Source organism: Poeciliopsis prolifica, unplaced genomic scaffold (genome assembly GCF_027474105.1).
Source record: "Poeciliopsis prolifica strain line A6 unplaced genomic scaffold, Auburn_PproV2 SCAFFOLD008, whole genome shotgun sequence".
NCBI classification, from domain to species: domain Eukaryota; kingdom Metazoa; phylum Chordata; class Actinopteri; order Cyprinodontiformes; family Poeciliidae; genus Poeciliopsis; species Poeciliopsis prolifica.
Window position 1 is genome coordinate 8,969,756 of NW_026562383.1, and position 15,803 is coordinate 8,985,558.

Genomic DNA, 15,803 nt, shown 5'->3' on the forward strand with positions numbered 1-15,803 from the left:
GAAGGTCTTGGAAAAAGTATTCATACACTATTAACCTTTTCACTTCAAAGTGGTTTTTTTTCTTCATTTTCACTAAGTGTAGTGTATGACTGTACAGAGGGAAAAACGGTCTCATGTGGTCTGAACTTTGACTAGGCGATTCTAACCCATGGCTAAGCTTTGATCTATAGATTTGATTACATATTAATGATTCTTGTCCTGGTGGAAGTTGAAAGTCTGTCCTAGTCTCAAGTCTTTTATCACTTAGCATTTGCAGACGTGTCTCCCCACAGTATGATGCTTCCACCACCATGTTTTGAAGATGGGATGGGGTTGTCCAGTAGAAGCCCAACACTGTCATTGAACTTTACTATTAGCTAAATATCTGACAGGTTTGCTGTGTTCTTTGGACTTCACTAATGTCTATTACAGGTGGAATATATTTACTGATTGAGCGGGTGGTCAGTGGTCTTGTCTGTTTCTTCTTTTTGCTGGATTCTATTTATGGGCATCATTGTAAAGGGAGTTAATGGGAATGCATTTCATGCTTTTATATACAGTATTTATTTGTAAAATATATATATACATATCACTTTCCTGCCACTCCACAATTATTCACAACTTTATGTTGGCCTATTACTTAAAATCTCAACAAAATACATTAGAGTTTGTGTTTGTAAGAGACAAAAGTGTGATGAGTTCAAGGATATATATATATATATATATATATATATATATATATATATATATATATATATATATATATATATATATATTTATATATATATATATATATATATTATATATATATATATATATATATATATATATATATATATATATATATATATTTATTTATTTATTTATTTATATATATTTTTTTTTTGCAAGACACCCTAATATTCATCTTTAAATTTCACTTATTTTCCAGTTGCTGTTGACTCAGTTAAGCAGGCAGAGCGATTCGTCATGTCAGAGAGCCCTGGTCTTTCCTCACAACAAAAGGTGAAAAGGAGTGTGGGAAAGGGCGGGTGCACAAAGCCCTGCCTGCCCCCGTCTGTCTCATCGTCTCGATTGCATACGCGAGTCAGGAACCCGTTCAGCATCCCCCAACCAGGGCCAGACGTGACCCCCGTCTGCAAAAACACAATCAATCTTCCCAAACCTAGATATATTTCTATATTTACACTCTGGGATGGATTGGTTGTTTTACTTCCAAATTCTTTAAAGAAATTCTGAAAGTGGCAATCTTAACATCAGAGCTTTTTAACACAAAAAAAGATGCCTAAACCTCAATGGAGATTGTCTTTCACACAGGAAAAGAGGAAGAGAATGTTGGGTAGAGGGAGTGAAAAAGAGATTTAAAAAAGAGGCTATTCAGGAAGGAAAATCTGCTGGTATCTGCCAGCTCTGCCCACATAAATGCAGAGCTGGAAAGAGAAGGAGCCTCTCCTTGAGACTGAAGCCAGCATTGTAGACAGGGAGGCAAACAAACAGAGCAGACAGACAAATTGACAAAGGGTGAGAGAGGAAGACATTTACACCGTTCCAAGCGTCTTCTCTTTTAGTGCTGCTCATTGACCTGCTAAATTGTTGGGATTGTATACTTAAGTGCAAACCCACCAGCACCGGGTATAGATTCACAAAATGCTGACTTGAGAGCACCGTGGATATTGTCTGTCATATACAGCAATGGGAGCAAATTTATCGTACATCTATCATGGAGTAGAAGCCAGTGTCTTCCCTTCTCAAAGAGAAAAAAATGATTTAGCAATCAATGAAAGCCAACCTTGCCTTCTTGTATCACATTCCCTCTGGACTTGACCTATTATCCAATGATGAGAAAATGAGAAAACATGTAGATTTACCAGCTGGGAAGAGGCACAAAATGTTTGTGCTAAGTGGAATGAGGTCAAGAGGAAAACATTCCTCCTGCTGAGTCTACCTGTACTGTTTGTTCCATACAAAGAATAATTTTTTGAACACAGTAATGACATTGAAGCAAGTAGGGGCACTTGTCTTATCTTCTCACGTTCTTCAGCCAGTGCCACGTCATTTAAAAGGTGTTAGAGGAGACAGAAAAGGGTGGATTACAAAAAAAAGAATGTAGTCATCAGGATGAGTTGGAGCATGCCCAAGCCCTGTCAGTCTGTTGGCAGAGAGAGTTAGGAGAGATGCCCGGCAAGGAAATCTATCACTCTGTGAGTCCTTTGTGTCGAGGCAGTGGCTGGGATCAAGTAGAAGATAAATCAGGGGTCAGACTTACTTTTAAATGCACAACTGTAAAAACGATAGTTACACAAACTGTATATAGGGGGGATTTTTCCTCTGTGAGATTTTTCAAGTCAGTGTTTTTTTTTCTTTAAGTCTTTAACTTTCTTTTATCTCTATCCACCAATTTTCTTATAATTTAATACATTTTCCTTATAAGCTGTATCCACTGGATCAAATGTTTTTTTGGCAAATTTCATCAAGGGTCCAAAGTAGTTTGGTAGAATTTTGGCCCACAGTTTTGACGTACAGCGAGATGTTGCTTCAATATTCATAATTAATATGTTTTTCAGGATGACATGTATGTTTTGTGGAACACTAATTCCACAAAACAGGCATGATATTGTCATTGATACTGTAAACATCAAAATACCAGTGAAAACATGCAAAGTTTGACAAAGAGTTTGACATCTGCAAAGTCAATAATGATTGTTGCATTGATGGTAACGGTATATGTAATACATTTTTATCACAAGGGAAATCAAACAAACTTTTTAAAGTAAAAATAATGCTTATTTTACATTTTGTTAACTTTAGTTTCTCTGTAATCAGTTGCTGTTTGCAACAGGCAATTCTTATCCTGTAGCAGATTTTCGATTTTAATGAGTTGCGGCATGAAAGGCTCTTTTTGAGTCAAAATATGTATTTTAAAATCATCTTTCCGCTTTGGGAAAAGAAAAAAAAAAAGCTAATTGTGAGTCAAGCATGTTTCTTGCTTTTAAGGTTTCTGGTTTTAAAATGTAATGACATTGACTCTTTGGAAAGAAATTTTAACAGTGAAGGGTGAACTGCATGGCGTCTTTCAGCTTCTGAGCTCCTTTCAGTCACCCTTCTCCAAACGCACAGGGCTACATAATATTATTATCCAAGCCATCAATTTCCCTGCTGTTTTAACTTAACTCAATAAAGTGGAGTAACAGACAAGAGTGTTCCAACCTGCAAAAATCACTTCAACTCTTTGAAACATTAAAGCTGAGCTCTTTGTAGATGTACGCTACAGATATGCTGATTGAGAGTTAGACTTAAATTATTTTCTAACAGCAGACGCTTTTCTTTTCAAAGCCTATTTTCTCTCATTTTATTCAAAAAGATTCACAATAATGTGCACAGATCAGATACTCACGTTGGCTTGATTTGTCACCATTTCCCTTGGCACCAACAGCCTCTGTGCTAATGGACAGACACTCTTTGCCAGCTAAACAAATTAGCTCCATTACTAAGAAGCAGACAGCTAGAGTGAGAAACAGAAGGGGGACTTTGAGAAGAGTTAGAGACGTAGATAAATGTAGTGAAAGGTAAACGTGGAAAGACAAAGGAGCAGGGAAGAGAGACATGTACCTTACAGTTTACTGTGAAGAAGTTAGAAAGCCGTCTTATCTGAGACAATTCTTCGAGAGTAATGTGTGAGCCTGGCCAGACATTCAAGCTCTCCCAGCGCTCGTGAGAGGGGCCAAATGTGCATTATCGTCCATCCATCACTCACTCATTACTGATTCACTTACTTACACCCAGACTCACACACACCCAAACGAAGACCATACATGAATGCTGATACGGCTTAATACGTGCACTTAACACCAGACTGGATGCGAGTGAGACACATTTATCTCCATACAGCTGTGTGGAAATGACTGCGAGTGCATCTGTTGATGTGTACGTACGTGTGGGAGCGAATGCGATCTGCACGGTTTCAGGTCAAAGCAATTCTCTGTCAAATGATTGGTTCATAATCTGATTGACAAGGAGACTCCCTTCTCGACTCTGTCTTTTCCCCTTTTTCTTATCATTTATCATCCATTGCATCCTTTCCTTATTATCCCTTCTTCCTCCCAAACCCTTCCTTCACAACCTCTCACCTCTACACGTTCACTGCTTAAAATACTTCTACTCTGCTGCTCAGCCCCTCCTTCTGCTCATCCTCTTTCGCCCTCGATGATGTAAACACATTATTCTGATCGCATTACCTGTGCTAACACGACTTACACCTCTGCCATCTGGAAAGTGAGTTTGCGTAAGCTTCTCCATTCAGACATGCAAGGTTGTAAAAAAAATGTGTTCTGAATGGTTAAAGTGAGTCGATACACACTGTAGTGGCCTTGAATGTTTTCTAAGGGATTACTACAGTCACATGGAGTTGTACAAAGATGAAGGTTGATGCTTTTTGTTGGCAACATGCTGGATAACTGTAGAGATGTAGCTCAGACCACATAGAAATTAAACCCTGCAGTGCAAACCATTCCCATTTAGACTTGATTGGTTTAAAATTTTGCCATCAGAGGCTAATAATTACACAGATAAATAGGGATTTTTTTTGAAAATTGCCTTGGCATAAAACTAATTTATGGTGTGTGAGAAAATGGCAACCAGTGGAATCAAAACATTAACATCTTCTAGTGTGGGTTTTGTCATTTATTTTCAATTAGGCTCATCCACAAGACTAGAATACTGATTCAGACCATGTCAACAAACAGCTGTCCAATAAAGTTGAGAAACAATATTTTGTATGAATTGTTGTGAATGCTGAAAATTCTCCTGTTGTGATCTACACGGTGAGTGTTGATAAAATAATCACAATTTCATGTGCTTTAAATGAGTGTGTGGTAATGCAGCTCCCTGTTTTATTTGTGCAGCCTGAGGCCACTGCCATATTTCTTTACTTGTCTTTTATCTATTGTATTTTCTTTTTTTTATGATTTCCTATATAACTATGGAGATTGCCTCGCTCCATCAGTAGTTACCTACTGTTCAATACATGCATGTTCTGATGGCTGAACACAAGTAAGCAGCAAGACAGCTTTGTTTAAACTGTCTCAACTAAAAAGAATAAAATATGCTGCACATTAAGAACTCCAGTTATTGTGTCCTGTGAGGCTAAGTATTTCCCGAGCTACATAAATATAAATATCTACTCATTTCACCTGTGAACGGCGTCTAGTTTTGCGTTGCGCTCCAGAAAACTGCAAACATCGAGACCAATATGAGCAGCGCAATAAGCGGAAAAGCAGCCATGAACGAACTCGTCCGTAAAGCTGCACAACTCAACGCCATCATAATCTGTTAGATTAAGATAAGTGCCACAAAATATGTGCAGCAATCTGAGTTGTGGAGCTGCTGTGCGCTGCGCTCTGACAGCAAACCCAGGGTCTCTACGTGCTGATTGTCGCTGACTTCTTTTATTTCCCCCATGCAGATAAAAGAAGACGACGACTTTTTTATCATTTCATAATAAAAATGTAATTTTTTGGCTGCCATCTCCCTCTGTGTTAAATTGGAAGTCGAAGTGACATATTCCAATTTTCAAAAATATAGATCATTTTGTAAAATACATGTTTATCTGTAGAGGGGTCACAAGTGGTGCTGGTACTTAACAGTCATCTTTTTAAACTGGGAGGAAGCCGGAGTACCCGGAGAGAACCCATACAGAAAGACCCCGGGCCGATAATTGGACCTTCTTGCTGCAAGGCAACAGTGCTACCAACTGTGCATCCATTTTTAAGGAACATTTAAAGATCAAGTTCAGTATGATTGAAAATAATTGCTGTGGCAATTATTTAGTTCAAGGTAAAAAACCCAAACATGGCAGAGTAATCAAGGGACCTTGATACCAGAATCGGAAGTGGAGGCTTCTTGGGGTCGGGACCGATGAAGGTATGGAGAGGCGTCTCGGGGGAAAGATCGACGGGGGAACTGGGTGTCGTCTCTATACCAGGACGATGGAGGAACAGAGAGGCAACTTGATACCTGGATGAACTGAGGAGCAGAGAGGCCGAGGCACAGGGGGGCGTCATGGAGCCGAGATCAATAGTCGCATAACATCTTTAAAAGGTATGTCACCAAGTGACATTTAAAAGGTATGTCACTTAGTGACATACCTTTTAAAGATGTTATGTGCACCAGAAAAAAGTCTCGTGAAAAAGCCGGCTCTTTTTTTCTGGTGCTTCTCCAATTGGTTCAAAAGGCAGTGGACGATTATATCGTCAACGACCTCGTGCTCCATGAAGCCCAGAGCCCATCCGGCAGAACATTCACAGGTGGTCCTGAGGTCCCTGAAAACCTTTTTTGTCAGCCTAGGGACCCAGTCCACCTGGATTTCTACCGGATGGCCCTCGATGGCAGCATAGATGTTATTAACCATTCGCTCCTGTACCTCCATCAGGGAATCAAAACACCTCCGTGTCTTGGACTCCCTGATGCCTAGACACAGCAACGACTTAACAAAAAGTCGCACTGTGTCCTTGCTCTGCTCCTCTAAGGACGCCCTCAGTCCCTTGGCGCGTCTTGCTGTCATCAGTTCGTGGACGATACTGATGACAGCTCGCACCAAGGAACTGAGACCTAAGCCCGGCCGAAGAAGAGACACCGGGTCTTCTTCATCCACCGGAGAGTGTGCTGCAGTGATGAGATGCTTCAAGAAAAGCATGTCGATCACTGCAGCACACTCTCCGTGGATGACTGTGTCTTCTCCCATCGCCCGGGCAAAGGCCTGAGAGACCTGGCTACCAAACATAACTTTTAGATCGCCATATCCGTAGCCCAGGTTCTCAGAAACGTCCTTTACCAAGTTGGAGAAAACCTCTGTCAAATATTGGACCAGGTACCTTGTCCTCTCTGTCACTCCCTCGTCCTGGTACAAATGGTCAAGGTCCGACCAGGCGTCCTCTTGAATTTGAAAAATGTATTCCTCTATTGCCGGCATTACATGAACATTGATCAAAAATCTCATTTCTCTTCTCGTATCCATTGTTAAACTGTCCTCGATCTTCACTCTTCTACAACTGTCTTGAACCAACTGGAGTTATTTATACCCAGTGTTACACAACAAAGCAGTATGTGACATCACAACCTATGACGTCTCAGCACAAGAATATAGGCAGCGCTGTGACGTAATGGGCCGACAAATCAAGTGTTCTGACGATCTGTGCGACCTCGGCACTTTGTCTTAACGGACCTCTTATTTCAGTAACGAGTGATCTAATGCGTTACTATTTCAAATGCAGTAATCAGATTAAAGTTACTTTTCCAAATCACTGTTCGCCACTATTTTCTTTTGTAATGTTATTTCCTTTATGTGTCTTGGGGAGCGACCGCCGTTTCTAGGCAACAGTTGTCAGCAGCAACAGAAAGGTAAACAATGGAGGGAGGAGAGAGATTCGCATTTTGTTGCTGGACAGTCAGGAACTCTTTTGAGTTTCTGTCAAGTCCGATTGTTATAAGTGATTTTAGGCTTATTTATTCATTTAAGTCGCGGGTTGCGCATTTTCTCGGCTTGTTTCTAAACATGAAGTTGCTCATTTGGGCCTGGAAATAAGCAGAGACACATAATGAGACCCGCATGTTGTCTGACGTCCAGGAAGTTTTAGTTCACCATTTCTCGGATGAACAGTGAAATGTTCATCTGTCTCTCCTTGTTAATGTCAAGCAGTGGCGTATCTTGCCCATCCCTAAAACTGTACGTCAGCACTCCTGAATAGGATTGCCACCCATCCTGTAAAATACAGCGTCGTCCCGTATTTGACCGTTAAATGTGCGTCCCGTATTGAACCGACACATAACTGTCCGATAGACACGCCTATAATAAACATCAACACTAAGTTTGACAATAATGGCCAAAATAAAACACTGGCAAAATTAAGGTCAGCTACACTGTCGTGGCGGGAGCCGAAGGACCCCTGAACGCCACGGACCGACGCTGAACGTCACGGTTGCCTAGAGACGGACATTGCGCAGCCGCAGTGAGCTGCTATCAACCTCAGTCTTTTTAAAATGTCTTCTGCCTGATTCCATATCCGTAGAAGAAAAAACGCTGTAAAATACAGACGTGAGTGAAAAGACGCGCATTTATCAGCTGAACAATTCACTGAGGATGAATGCTGTGTAAATATAAAGACAAAACAAAGTGTCCGTCATGGCGCAGTTTGCTGCTGTGTAACAGACAGAATGGATCAGGAGAGGAACCACAGACCCGTCAGAACATAAAGAATCAGAAATCAGCATCTCCATCCTCTGATTTGATTCAGTTTCTTATTGTGATTTTTGTTTGATTATTATTATTGCTTAGGATGTTGAGTTTGGATATTTAATAAATAATAGTATTAGCCAAAATAAGTGCCCAGTTAAAGAACAAATCATATAAACAGTAAATACATAAATATTTTCTACATTACATTAATTTCTGTGTGTTTATCAGTTTGGATAACCTCACTTCCAATCAATGAAGAAAAAACATACTAAGCAAAAGTGCACCAGAGCCAGACCTGCAGGTCTAGACGGGGGCCATGAGGGTTTCTGAAGAAATTACACTAAATAAATGTATTTTTAATATATTTAGTGGTTGATTTTTTTAAAACCTTCACAATTTTATTTTAACAATGAATTAAAAATTATAGTGCTGCACTTTTAGCAGCTGCATTGAGGTAGGATCACCTAAAACATCTCTACTTTCTAAAGCTCTACAGTGTATTTCATTACCTTATGAACTTTTTCTACATTTTGTCAGATCACACCCACCAATTTTAATGTATTTTTCTGCATAATTTTGATTGTGTTGTTGTTACTGTGGAAAAAAAAAAGAAAAAAAAAAAAAAAAAAAAAAAAAAACAACAACCATGCAGGTCATACAAAATTTGGCCAAACAAAAATCGGAGCAGTGTGTATACTTATGTTCAGGGCCTTTACTCCAATAGTACTAAATTAAATATCACACAACCAATACCTTTCATTCATGATTCAATATAAGGTTCAGTGAGTTCAGACTTATTCAAGCAATACAAGACACACAATTAAAGTTTTGAAACTGAGGGGTAATACAATGTACAAAAACAACATCAATAGCAGTCCATATGACAGGGAGAGTACCAACAGTGTATTTTGTCATCAGCCAATAATCACGACCAACATCAGCAACATATGTGAAGCAAATAAAATAGATATCACCTAATCAATTAACCAATCAAATTCAACTCCTCCTGTCTTGTCCTGTATTAAAAAGGGAAATTGCTGTAGGGATGAAAGAGTGATAGTATGTCTTACTTTTCATACAGAGAAGCCTGAGTCGGAGGCCAGCAGGCAGAAACTGGAACCCTGTGTGTAATGGATGAGAACTGTCAGCAAGAATGGCACTAGTTTTACTGATTACCTGTGTATTGAGCAGTTCTGCAAGCGTGCATTGTTCAACTCCCAGAATCCTATTACTTGCATGTATTATTCTGCTTAGTGCATTTTTTTTACCTGATATTGAGGTTGCAAAACCAGCAGAGAAGAGAAAAGGTCAGCTCGGATTCAATGTATGATCCATAAAATAAGATCATCAGCGGTGTATTGATTTGAAAATCCATCTGTTCTGCAGGGGCTTCATAGATTTGCTGGAGAACATTAATGAAAAAACAGCATCATGTGGATAAAGAAAACAGTCAAGAATCCCATGGTAACTCTGGAGGATCCACGGACTCTCAAAGGTCGAAAAAACTGACAAATGACAGTTCACGCCTCATGTTTGGTCTGGTAACATCATGGTGTTGAGGTGGTTTTATTGGGATTGGATGTGGATTTTGGTACGAGCTGATTTGAGAATGGTTAGAGATAAAAACAGGATAATAAGGGAAGGAAACTTGTTAGAGGCTGTCAAAGAGGTTGAACGTCCAGTAAGGCAATGCACAACTGCTAAAGATTCCATAATTATGCATTAGTTTGAGTTTTGACATTAGTATAAAAACATTACAAAACGTAGAGAAGTGTGTGACATATTAATATATTTGCATATTCACAAAGCACTACATAATAAAGCTCAACATAACTTCTCATATGATAGTGAGAACTTTGAATATATATTGCAAAGCAGATGACAAAGGATATATTTTTATGAAATGTCACTTTAATAAATTTCTGCTAAAACATCACTCGATTACATTACTGCAATGAGAAGAAAGGTGTTTTTACCTGTTGGAGAAATGTTCAAAAATGGTTAATAAATAAAGATACAAGATGAACTAGAAACTCTGTTGAAGGTTTTCTTTTTTTTTTTCTTTTTTTTTTAAACCAAGGCCAGTGCTTGAATACTTTCATAACACAATTTTCCACCTCTGACGTTGAAGAGCACTATGTTCCTAGTAGAGTTTTTTTTATGTAATATTGCTGACAGACAAAAACACAAAAGAATTACACTCAGAGTACATCCTTTTCCAAGGCCACTGCTTTATCTCCCTCTTTTGAAGATACAGTGATCTGTATCTGCAGCAATAGGTAATAGATTTTCTTTTGGCCAAGTTCCATCTCACTACCAAGGTACATAAAATTCAATTTGGACTTATGGTGTAATCCTGCTGACAAATTATTGGCAATGACAAAAACCTTCAGTCCTTTCTGTCCTGGAAAAAATTAGGAACCATATGTTGATCAACCCAGACAAGGTACTATGAATCAACATAAATCCACTAAAAGTTCAGAGATGCAGAATGAAGCTTTTTTTTTGTTGTGAGTGTGCATGAAAATCTTTAAGAGCATGAAGTGACGTCATATATTGCCAGAGTATTCTGACAGCAAGCAGCAAGGCTGTTTTACTTGATCTGAGATGTTCACACTATGACAGCAAGGTGAGGACTGAACAACGTATTAGTATTTTTGCAGTCAAACCTAGAAAAAGCCCTTGTTCTTCTCTTGCATCTACTTTGACATTATCACACCATTTTAATTATATGCTACGGGCCTCATTTAAACCCCTTTACAGCTGCTCGAAATCTATACCGCCATGACACTCAGCAATCAATATCTCTTATTCACACACAGACCCCAGGAGGAATTTCTCTTATCGGGAAACATCAGATCAAGCAGATACACTTGAATGGCTATTGGGGCCAGATTGACTCACAGTGAGGGGACTGTGGATCAATGTTTTTGCTTGCAAGCTAAACTCATCCTGTTGTTTTCTTGTGTGCTAAAGTGTGTGTCGAGGGAGTGTTCGGGCTGCTTCTCCAGATGGTTGCTTAATCAAGGCATATTCACATTAGAATGGAGGTGGCAAGAATTAGTCGACACATGGCAGCTCCGGGGCAGGCCGAGTGTGCCTGTGGACTCTCAGAGAGACGGAGGTCCCCTGGCCGACGTCCCCCCATTCGGATTCACAAGACAAAGACAGTCGACTGTGTTTCCAAACATGGGCCCCTCTTACTTCCCGGAGGTCAGGAACTTGGAATAATCTCGCCAAAGCAGGAAGGACCACGCTTTCTCATGCACACAAACACATACGGACACACATTTAGGGATTATATGACCTGCTTAACCCAGGAGCCAATGGCAAAATCTCACAGAGGGAAGAGAAGAGTGAAAGAACATTTTTTTTAAGGGCTAACGGGGTCATCGTGGCCAAAAAAGACAACAAAGTGATGGTGGTTGGATTGATGAGGTTCAAATAGTTTGGTGATCAGTTTTTAGTAGAAAATACATTTAAAGTGTGTGAATGTTTGGTTGACTGATACACGCTGAGGGAGAAAGAAATGTATCAATTATTAATTTTGAGAGAGAAAAATAATTTTGATATATACAAATTTTCTTAGGAAAAAACACAACCTGTACAGCTGAGATGACTCAGCATTATTTCATGCATATTGTTTTTATCTTCTAGTTTCTTACAAACAGTCACCTTCAGTAAGTTAGAATTTGCATGAGACTCATTTAGAGCAGAAGTACTTTTTAAAAATAACCTTTAATAAACATACTTTTCATGACTCCTATGTTCCTCTATCACATCGTTTTTATTAGTCTAATGTAATATTCTAATCTTAAATATCATGTTTTCATTAACGAGGTTGAAAATCAACATAATCGACATAAAGAAAGTCTGGAAAACTTTCCTTTATGTGTATTTAATCTAGATAACTATTTCACTTTGTGAACAGTGTTACAGGAATAAATGAACTATTCAGTAATATTCTGATTTAATAAATGGATCTGTGTGTAAATATCTTTTCATATTTGTAACCATCTTCATTTTTAGCTGATAAGTAAAGACACATGCAGTGTTTTATTATGCTATTATCCACTTAAAACGATGGAAAAAAGGTGAAAGATATTCACTTTTCTGTTAGCATGACATACAGATCTACTTTATCGAGACCACTTTTAAACCAGGCAGTTTTGCTCAAATCCAACATGCATTTAAATTTAGATGAAATATGGAGATATAGATCAACATTGAGGCTACATAGACCTCCTGCATGTATTGTATAGCCCTTTTGTTAAAAAAAAGATAAAAACAACTGTGTAAAATATGAACTGAGTGGATGCAATATTTAACCCAGACCAAATAGGAACGCCATGAACCAACAGGGGGACCTGCATTAAGATATGAATGGGCTTTTGTGGTCTAAGGAGGCTGTTTGATCTCCTTTTAATAAGGTTTTTAAAACACAGTCTCATTTGATGCATCTCTGTCAAAAGGTGACAAACGGCTGACAAGCAGACAAATCAGTCAAGTCATCAACGTTTCAACAAATTTTGAAGCACAGCTACAAACTAGAAGTCAACAGTTTCGGAGAGTCTTTCAAAAATGGAAGCCTAAATTATTCAGGACCAATTTATATTTTATTGCTATGAAGCTCAGAATAATGTCAGCTGTAACCTCAGGGTTCCAGTCGTTGTAGTTTATCTCCTTTTAACTGTTGGGTTAAATCCGGTTGACTTTCTCTGTCACAGTGCCAGCCCTGCTTTACTCACTGTAGGAGAAGTGCGCCATCTAGTGCTCCAGCGTTAAACTCCATGAAGGAACGAGGTGCCACTCACTGTGTGCCTCACAATGAAATAATTAAAGCATGATGAGGATAGTTGGTTCAGTCTGTATCAGAGGAGGTCTTTTTAAATACATAATTTACAGATGCTTCATGATCACATGATAATCAGATTTCCCAAAACAGAAAAGAAAAAAAAAAACATGGAAATATCTGGAAATATGAGCTACAGTATCACTTTAGAAGAACTACATAACACAAAACAAACTCATAAATGTAATAGTTTTAAGGCAAAACTTTGCAAAACATGTCAGATCGTAATATTTAACTTCATTTTCAGGAAGAGAATAGACTTGTTGGAAAAACGTTGGCAATAAGACTATTGCCAATAGCTTACTATTCTTATGCTATAAAAATTTAAACATTCTCAAAATTTCAAATAAATAATACTTACCTGTTCATAGTGTGTATGCACAGTAGTGTTTGATTATTTGCCTGTGCATAATATTAAATTCAGTGTACTGACAAAACTCCCAACACATTAAACATGCAAGACGCTCTCTGATAATATTTGTTACTTGAGAACAGCAAACTATAAGCTGGAACAATAAAAACAAGCTATGAAACCCATATCTGAAAATACTAAACCGTATTTTCAAATATAGTTTTAATGTGCTACAGTGAGTACTAACAATTCACCATTAGGACAAAATCTGTGACGCAGCAGATATTTTGTCATAGTTTTGACAGCTCCAATCTTATTCTTATGCTAAGGAGAGGCCATAAGAAGAAAGTATGAACTTCATTTCACAGGCAACAACAGCAACACACACACACACGCAAACACGCACCCACACACCTTCACACACAAAAACAACTGCCACCTTGCTACTAATGGGCCCATTTTACCAAATCCATAGAGAGAAGTGGACAATTTGCTGTCTATAATGGTGTTGGCCAGAGACAGGTTACTGAAGCGATGAAAAAGTCACTCCATCTGAAATGATCATGCTGGATCAGCTGTGCTACCGTGCGTCTTCCAACCGTGAAGAGCCGCATGCCGTGGGCCGCTATAATTAAAGTGCTTATTGATTAAACTTTGTGCGCTCCTGCGTCCCCTGAACCGTGAGTCGGTCACTCTCACAGACATTCAAATCACCTCAGAGCCGAGAGAGCAATGTCTATGCTAATGCGTATGGTAATGTTCCCCCCCATCCCCGGTTTAAGTCGATTATTGACGCCTTCTCTAAATGGACGGTTGATCCACGATTCAAGCTTCATAGAAAAGTGTCAATATGAGATTGATACTGGGGCATGAGGTCAGCTTCATTTGAACTCCACCAGTTTCAGGTAATGAATTGGGCATTACTTACCTAATTGAAATATTAATTGGAAAGTAAATGACAATTCTCAACTCCATGTGGGATTTGAGTTTATCCATTGGTTGTTGCACAAGAACAGACAAAAGCCACTCATCAAGGGCCTGGGAGAAAGGTCAAAGGTCTTTATCTGTTAAGAGCTATCCACTCAAAATTTTAACAGCTGGTGTGGATGTGTGTGACATGTTGTCCGAGAAAACAGTATTTATGGTAAATTCCACGCAAAGATACACTGCTTTGAACTTGACAATATCTACGCTTTACACAGACAGAGTTAAATGTTTTCACAGGGATTTTTTGTGCCAAATCAACACAAAGTAGTGTGATAGTCCGAGTTTGTTCAAGAACAAAATCTAACAATAATATGAAGGGCCTGCATTTTTTCCTTTCAAATTACATAGAGTGCATCTGTCAACATAAGATTTCATATCTTGCCTCTAATTTTCAATTGGATTTGGGTTCTTACTTTGAATATGCCATTCTAACGTATGAACAGGACATTTTTTTCCACCCACAAAGCTTGTGGCAGAAAGGAAATTAAATTTCTCATGACTCTTCCTGCCACTCTTCCTTAAAGACCAGATTTATGGAGTATATGATTGATACATGTCCTGTCAACTCCCAGTTGAGCATCTTTCCAGGTCCTCCAGTCAGTTTGGACCTTACAGCTCCAACCCAGATTATTTGTATCTTGCTAGATATGCCGGTGTAGGAGGCTGATTTACATTTGTTTAACAATATTTCCATTTCAGATGACAGATAAAAATTGCTCTGATACGTGTAAAGGTTGAAAACTGTCAGAACCTAATCCGGGTTTCACATTCTTCCTATCTTGATCCCTGATCTGTCTGCTGTGGTCTCCACTCAAGCCTTTGCAAAACAACTCTGCATGAGTTCTGAAGTCAGTCGGCGGCAATGAATTTTGTTTGGTAACTTTAGAATTAAAGGGGCTTATCATACAGTATGTCATACAACACTTTTGTAAATAAACAACCATGTTATGTATTCTCTGCCTTCAAAATACCACGTACATTGTGTCAGTTTTCCCTAAAAATCTCGGTAAAACATCAAAATCTGTGGTGAAATGTTTTATGGATGCGAGTTCTTTTCAGGGCATTGTCAAAGTCAGAATGAGACCTGGTTATACACGCACATTTGTACAAGAGAACAACAAAAGTACCTTACGTGTTGGTGCTGAGAGCTGAGCAGAACATCATGCCATAACTCTGGGAAAGGTCGGTGTATTGATCGGTGTGCATGGCTGCACTGCACCCCCCAACACTTCTCCAGCTCTGACACTGACCCGCTTTGCTCTGCTCTTTGCAAAACCAGACATTCTCCTTGTCACGCTGAGACGCCATCATCATCCGAACCTAAATCCTGACATATACCTTGCTCGCGTCTGGCCTCTTGGAAAGATTTTGTGAAGACAGATGTCTGATCCAAATAATTTCAT